General features: G+C 42.5%; 1 pseudogene; it reads left to right on the plus strand.

Annotated features, from left to right (window-relative positions):
- The first annotated feature begins 8,142 nt into the window (after positions 1 to 8,142).
- On the plus strand, positions 8,143 to 8,243 carry LOC119469041 (annotated as a pseudogene).

Raw genomic sequence — 8,243 nt, forward strand, 5'->3', positions numbered from 1 at the left:
AGGATGGTCTCGATCTCTTGACCGTGTAATCCACCTGACTTGGCCTCCCAAAGCGCTGGGATTACAGGTGTGAGGCACTGTACCCAGCCTAAATTGTTTTAACTTGTTAAGTGCCATCCCCAGTAAATAATTAAGAAAATAATTCAAAAGAACAAAGTGAAAGAAACAACAGGGAATTAAAGGAGAATACTAGAAAATAACACAAAAGAAGGTAGCAATGGAGGAACAGAGGAACAAAAAATGGAAGACATGTAGACAGCAAAATGACAGACATAAATCTTATTAAACTGGGAACAGTGGCTCATGCCTGCAAACCCAGCACTTTGGGAGGATAAGGTGGTGGAACATTTGAGGTCAGGAGTTGGGAGTCCAGCCTGGCCAACATGGTGAAACCCTGTCTCTACAAAAAGTACAAAAAATTAGCTGGGCATGAGGGTGCACACCTGTAATCCCAGCTACTCAGGAGGCTGAGGCACGAGAATCACTTAAACTGAGGATGCAGAGATTTCAGTAAGCAGAGATCTCCCCACTGCACTCCAGCCTGCGTGACAGAACGAGACTGCATCTCAAAAAAAAAATCATATTAGTGATTATCTTATTAGTAATTACACTAAATGTAAATGAACTAAACATTTTGGATCAAAAGAGATTGGCATAATGGATGTTTGAAAACTTGATCCATAATCCAAGCACTTTGGAGGCCAAGGTGGGCGGATCACCTGAGGTCGGGAGTTCAAAACCAGCCTGACCAACAGGGTGAAATCCCGTCTTAAAAAAAAAAAAAAAAAAAAAAAAAAACTTGATCCAACTACAGTCATGTGCTGCATTAACACTGTTTCAATCAATGACAGACCACATATATAATGGTAGTCCCATAAGATTATAATGGAGCTGAAAATTTCCTGTCCCCTAGTGACGCTGGAGCTGTGGTAATGGCATAGCACAATGCCTTACTCACATGATTGTGGTGATGCTGGTGTAAACAAACTTAAAGGACATACAATTAGGTAAGAACATTACACTTGATAATAATAAATGACTGTTACTGGTTTATATATTTTTTATTAGTTTTTTTTTACATTTTTTTACATGATGCTATCCCTATTGATATTATTATTTTGAGACAGAGTCTTGCTCTGTTGCCCAAGCTGGAGTGCAATGGCGCAATCTTGGCTCACTGCAACCTCTGCCTCCCAGGTTACTTGATGTGGCCATGTTAAGTAACTGACCTGGAAACAAAATTTAAAATGACAAAGGACTACAAAGGTGGAAAATCAGTGATAATGATTGTCCCATTCCACCAGAACAATAATCTTTTCTTTTTCTTTCTTTTCTTTTTAAATAGAGATAGGGTCTTGCTATGTTGCTCAGGCTGGTCTCAAACTCCTGGGCTCAAGCAGTCCTCCCATCTCACCCTCCTAAAGTGTTGAGATTACAGATGTGAGCAACCATGTCCAGCCCATAGCAATGATCTTAAAGAACAAGAACAAAGTGAACAGAAGCTGTTAAAGGATCTGCTTCATTGAAGGCAATGAGACTCAGAAAAATTTAAGAAGGGCAGGGCCAGGTGCAGTGTCTCACGCCTGTAATCCCAGCACTTTGGGAGGCTGAGGTTGGATGAATCACTTGAAGTCAGGAGTTCAAGACCACCCTGGCCAACATGGTAAAATCCCGTCTCTACTAAAAATACAAAAATTAGCTAAGTGTAGTGGTGGGCACATCTCTGTAATCCCCGCTATGCAGGATGCCGAAGCAGATGAATTGCTTGAACCCAGGAGGCGGAACCTGCAGTGAGCTGAGATCATGCCGCTGCATTCTAGCCTGGGCAACAGAGTGAGATTCCATCTCAAGAAAAAAAAAAATTTGAGAAGGGCAGCCTGTATCAGATGTGGAGAAACTTTAATGACCTGGATTGAAGACTAGACACAGAAGCATAGCTTTTTCAGCACCATGATGATCTCAGCCAAAGCAAAAATCTGCTTGTGATTAAAAGAAAAGGCTAGACCCAATTATTATGCTGAATTATTGCTAGCTCTGAATGGTTTAAATGATTAATTATGTTATTAACTACATAATGTAAAAGTGAGTGGTGAGGTTGGGTGTGGTGGCACACCTTTGTAATCCCAGCACTTTGGGAGGCTGAGGTGGGCGGATCACTTGAGATCAGGAACTCATGACCGGCCTAACAAACATAGTGAAACCCCGTCTCTACTAAAAATAAAAAATAAAAAAAAATTAGTCAGGTTTGTTGGCACGCGCCTGTAATCCCAGCCACTCAGGAGGCTGAGGCAGGAGAACTGCTTGAACCCAGGAGGTGGAGGTTGCAGTGAGCTGAGAACATGCCACTGCATGTCAGCCTGGGTGACAGAGCAAGACTCCGTCTAAAAAAAAAAAAAAAAAGTGAGTGGTGAGTCTGTGATTGCTGATGTGAAGCCAGGTGAAGAATTTTGAAAACTGTAGAAGATAAACTGATTGTGCAGGAAAATTAATTGACAGAGAAAATCTTCAATGTGGATGAAACTTCCCTATTCTGAAAATGGATGCCTAAGAGGACTTTCACCATAAGGAGGCCAAGTCAATGCCAGGTCTCAATGCTTTGAAGAACAGGATAACAGTCTTCCTTGGGGACAATGTTGTAGGCTACAAATTGAAACCCTTTGTGATCTGACACAGTGAGAACCACAGGGCCTTTAAGCATATCAGTAAGCGTACATGGCCAGTGTACTACAGGAGCAATAAGAAGTCACAGATAGCCTGGCACGGTGGCTCACGCCTGTAATCCCAGCACTTTGGGAGGCCAAGGCAGGTGAATCACCTGAAGTCAGGAGTTCGAGACCACCCTGACCAACATGGAGAAACCCTATCTCTACTAAAAATAAAAAACTTAGCCAGGTATGGTGGCGGGCACCTGCAATCCCAGCTATTCGAGGAGCTGAGGCAAGAGAATCGCTTGAATCCAGGAGGTGGAGGTTGCAGTGAGTCAAGATGGTGCCATTGTGCTCCAGCCTAGGCAAAAAATAAATAAATTAAATAAAGTCACGGATGACCTAGCTCCTCTTCCAAGATGCAATCCTGAATTGTTTTGCCAGAGAAATGCAGAAATGCTATTTGGAGAATAATATATTTGTCAAGATTTTGATTATTGTTGATAAGGCTCCTGTATATCCTCCTTTTACTGGTGATATTCATCCCAATATCTAAATGCTGCTTTCCCCTCCAAACACCACCTCTTTGTTTCAACTAATGGATCAAGGAGGTGTAGCAGCTTTTAAGGCCTATTATCTGAGGAGGACCTTTGCCCAGGTGATTGCTGCAGCTGAAGAAGACACAGACAATTCTGGAAGGATTACAACATGTCTAAGACTGCATCAAGAAGCCTGCTTAGACTTGGGGTGATGTCACCATGCAGTATGAATGCCATCCAGAAGAAGACACTCAAAAGGTTGGTCCATGACTTCAAAGTGTTTGTCAAGGATGAGGAGGTGTCAAAAATCAATAAACCTTGGTTGAGGTGGTAAATAATTTTAACCTGAGTGTGGAAGAGGATGACATGGTAGAGCACCTACAGGTAATTCCTGAGGAACTGACTAACGAGGAGATGTTGGAACAGGAACAGGAACACATAGCTGAAGAGGCAAGAGAAAAAAGAAACTGCAGGAGAAGAAAAACCCAGAAGAAAATTCACAGTCAAGGGTTTAGCAGAAACCGCTGCAGACCTCAACAAACTCCTTAAAATGCTAAAAACATGGACCCCAACACTGAAAGGTTTTCATTAATAGAAAGATATGTTCATGGTGCATTATCTGTTTACAAGCAAATGTATGATTTAAAACAGAAAGAATGAAACCAAGCAAACCACCATGAACATTTTCTGAAAGAGTGATAGTCCCTCAAGAAGAGCCTCAGGCAGGTCCTACAGGAGGGATTCCAGAAGAATGTGTTATCATAGAAGATGACAGCTCCATGCGTGTTACTGCCTCTGAAGACCTTCCAGCGGGGCAAGATGTAGTGGTGGAAGACAGTGATCTTGATGATCTTGACCTTGTGTAGGCTAGGCTAATGTGTGTGTGTGTATGTGTGTCTTAGTTTTTAACGAAAAGTTTAAAATATTGAAAAATATACTTTTTAAAATAGAAAAAGTTGGCTGGTTGCAGTGGCTCATGCCTGTAATACCAGCACTTTGGGAGGCCTAGGTGGGGGGATCACCTGAGATCAGGAGTTCAAGACCAGCCTCGCCAACATGGAAAAACCCTGTCTCTACTAAAAAAAAAAAATACAAAATTCACCAGGCATGGCGGTGCATGCCTGTAATCCCAGCTACTCGGGAGGCTGAGGCAGGAGAATCGCTTGAACTTGGAAGGCGGAGGTTGCAGTGAGCCAAGATCGTGCCATTGCACTTCAGCCTGGGTAACAAGAGGGAAACTTCACCTCAAAAAAAAAATTAATTATTTAATTAAATAAAATAGAAAAAGCTTCTAGAATAAGGATATAAAGAAAGGAAATATTTTTTTACAGCTGTACAATGTGTACTGTAAGCTAAGTGTAATAACGCTTATTAATAAGATTACTGACAAAAGAGCCAGTAAGTTTAAAAATGTAAAAAGTTTGGCTGGGCAAGGTGGTTTACACCTGTAATCTGAGCACTTTGGGAGGCCAAGGCGGGTGGATCACCTGAGGTTAGAAGTTCGAGACCAGCCTGACCAATATGGTAAAACCCCATCTCTACTAAAAATACAAAATTAGCCAGGCGTGGTGGCATGTACCTGTAATCCCAGCTACTCAGGAGGCTGAGGCAGGAGAATCACCAAACTGGGGAGGCAGAGGTTGCAGTGAGCCAGTATCATACCACTGCACTCCAGCCTGGGTGACAAAGTGAGACTCCGTCTCAAAAAAAAAAAGTAATAAAGTTATTAGGTGAATGCAAAAGTAATTGTTGGAATTTGCCATTTGGTTTTGGAATATTCTTTTTGTTTCTTTTTTTTTGAGACGGAATCTCGCTCTGTTGCCCAGGCTGGAGTGCAGTGGTGTGATCTTGGCTCACTGCAACCTCTGCCTCCCAGGTTCAAGCAATTCTCCTGCCTCAGCCTCCTGAGTATCTGGGACTACAGGTGAGTGCCATCATGCCTGGCTAACTTTTGTAGTTTTAGTAGAGAAGGGGTTTCACTATATTGGCCAGTCTGGTCTCAAGCTCCTGACCTCATGATCCGCCTCCCTCGGCCTCCCAAAGTGCTGGGATTACAGGCATGAGCCACTGTGCCTGACCTGGAATACATTCTTAAATAAATTTGGTTATGTTATACATCATTTTAAAGGGCATTTCTCACTTTATTTTTTAATGACTTATTACTGCTGTTTATTTTACGTTTATTTTAGACTATGGAAATGATGTTAGACAAAAAGCAAATTCGAGCGATTTTCTTATTCAAGTTCAAAATGGGTCATAAAGCAGTGGAAACAACTCGCAACATCAACAACACATTTGGCGAAGGAATTGCTAATGAACGTACAGTACTGTGGTGGCTCAAGAAGTTTTGCAAAGAAGAGGAGGGCCTTGAAGATGAATAGCATAGTGTCTGGCCATTGGAAGTTGACAATGACCAATTGAAAGCAATCACTGAAGCTGACCTTCTTAAAACTACATGAGAAGTTGCCAAGGAACTCAACCATTCTATGGCCATTTAGCATTTGAAGCAAACTGGAAAGGTGAAAAACTCGATAAGCAGGTGCCTCATGAGCTGACCAAAAATCAAAAAAATTGTTGTATTGAAGTGTCATCTTATTCTACGCAATGACAATGAACCATTTCTTGATCAGATTGTGATGTAAGACAAAAAGTGGATTTTATATGACAACTGACAACAACCAGCTCTGTGGCTGGACTGAGAAGAATCTCCATAGCACTTCCAAAACCCAACCTTGCACCAAAAAAAGGTCATGGTCACTGTTGGGCGGTCTGCTGCTGGTCTGATCCACTGCAGCTTTCTGAATCCCAGTGAAACCATTACATCAGAGAAGTATGCTCAGCAAACTGATGAGATGATGCACCAAAAACTGCAAGGCCTGCAGCAGCATTGGTCAACAGAAAGGGCCTATTCCCCACGACAACTGCACATTGCACAACCAACACATAACCAACGCTTCAAAAGTTGGAGCCGGGTACCGTGGCTCACACCTATAATCCCAGCACTTTGGGAGTATGAGGTTAGGTGTTCGAGACCAGCTGGGCGCGGTGCTTGTAGTCCCAGCTACTCGGGAGGCTGAGGCTGGAGGATCGCTTGAGTCCAGGAGTTCTGGGCTGTAGTGTGCTATGCCGATTGGGTGTCCATATTAAGTTTGGCTTCATTATGGTGACCTCCCAGGAGTGGGGGACCACCAGGTTGCCTAAGAAGGGGTGAACCGGCCCAGGTCGGAAACAGAGCAGGTCAAAACTCCTGTGCTGATCAGTAGTGGGATTGCGCCTGTGAATAGCCACTGCACTCCAGCCTGGGCAACATAGCGAGACCCCAACTCTTTAAAAAAAAAAAAAAAAAAGGAAAAAAGTTGAACGAATTGGGCTATGAAGTTTTACCTCATCTGCCATATTCACCTGACCTCTTGCCAACTGACTACCACTTCCTCAAGCATCCCGATAGCTTTTTGCAGGAAAAATGTTTCCACAGCCAGCAGGGTGCAGAAAATGCTTTCCAAGAGTTTGCTGAATCCCAAAGCACAGATTTTTACGCTACAGGAATAAACATACTTATTTCTCATTGGAAAAAAATGTGTTGATTATAATGGTTCCTATTTTGATTAATAAAGATGTGTTTGAGCCTAGTTATAATGACTTAAAATTCATGGTCTGAAACCACAATTACTTTTGCACCAAAGGTTACAGTTAGCTAAAATTATTACTGAAGAAAAAATATTTTTTTTGTAAATTTAGTGTAGCCTATATATACAGCATTCATAAAGCCTATAGTGGTGTACCATAATGTCCTAGGCCTTCACATTCACTCACTACTGACTTACTTACTCATCTAGGGCAACTTCCAGGCCTGCAGGCTCCATTCCTGTTAAGTGCCCTAGGTACTTACCATGGCATACAAGTGTGGCATGCCATTTTATCTTTTATGCTGTATTTTTACTGTACCTTTTCTGTGTTTAAATATACAAATACTTACCATCATGTTACAGTATTATACATATATATGTATGTATCACCTACAGTACTCAGGACAGTAACATGCTGTACTCATCTGCAGCCTAGGAGCAATCATCTGTATCATATAGTCTAGACTTGTAGTAGCAGGTTATACCATCTAGGTTTGTGTAACTACATTCCATGATGTCTGCACAATGACAAAATCGCCCATGACACATTTCTCAAAATGTATCCCCACTGTTAACCAACACACGACTGTATTGCCGTCTTTCTAGTCAAAGAGAAATAGTTTGTAAGTAAAAGGAGTAACAAGATATACCAGGCAAAAGTAACTATGAGAGGCAGGCTGTTAGAGGAGTCAAGCACAAGAGCATGTAGGCTCAGCAAGAGCCCAGTGCCTGAGGAAGCTGTACCCATACAGGAAGCAAGTGCTGGAGAAAGCCATGCTTTCTACCTGTTAGTGAAAGTGCACGTGGTGAGAACACAGTGCTGGAGAAAACTAGACTGCTACATAAGTCAAGTACTGGAGAAGCTTGCTCTGCCAGACTTCAGTGCTAGAGAAAGCCGCATGAGGGTCAGGACCAGTGGTGTGTGTGCAAAAACAGTCCAAGTGCCAAGAGTCACTGCAAAGGCAGCATGTGGTGTGGGATTTGTGGTGTCCACAGTGAGGGAGGGAATGTGGCAAAGTGGTTGCAAACTGGGGTCTCTGAGCCCCTCCAAGGACTTTCACTCTGGACATGAATCTAGGGCAGAGAACCACCGGGATCTGCCCCTGAAAAACTGTGCAGCAAGAGTAAGAAAAATGAAACCTAACAGGACCAGAACCAGAAGAGCATTCCTTCTTCTTCCAGTGTCCCTCCAGCGCCCTCTACTGACAAACAAAGCATAACATCATGTTATTTGCAAGGAGAAACGCATGAAAAGTCCAGCCCGTTAATCTTAGAGCAGGTATCAGAGGGTGACATTTAGAGTTGAGACAACTGATTGAAAACTGACATAGTGTGCTTGCTTCAGCAGCACATATACTAAAATTGGAACGATACAAAAAAGATTAGCATGGCCCCTGTGCAAGGATGACACATCAAATAAAAAAAAAAAAAAA

The sequence above is a fragment of the Cebus imitator genome, unplaced genomic scaffold (genome assembly GCF_001604975.1).
Source record: "Cebus imitator isolate Cc_AM_T3 unplaced genomic scaffold, Cebus_imitator-1.0 Scaffold552, whole genome shotgun sequence".
Classification (NCBI taxonomy): Eukaryota; Metazoa; Chordata; class Mammalia; order Primates; family Cebidae; genus Cebus; species Cebus imitator.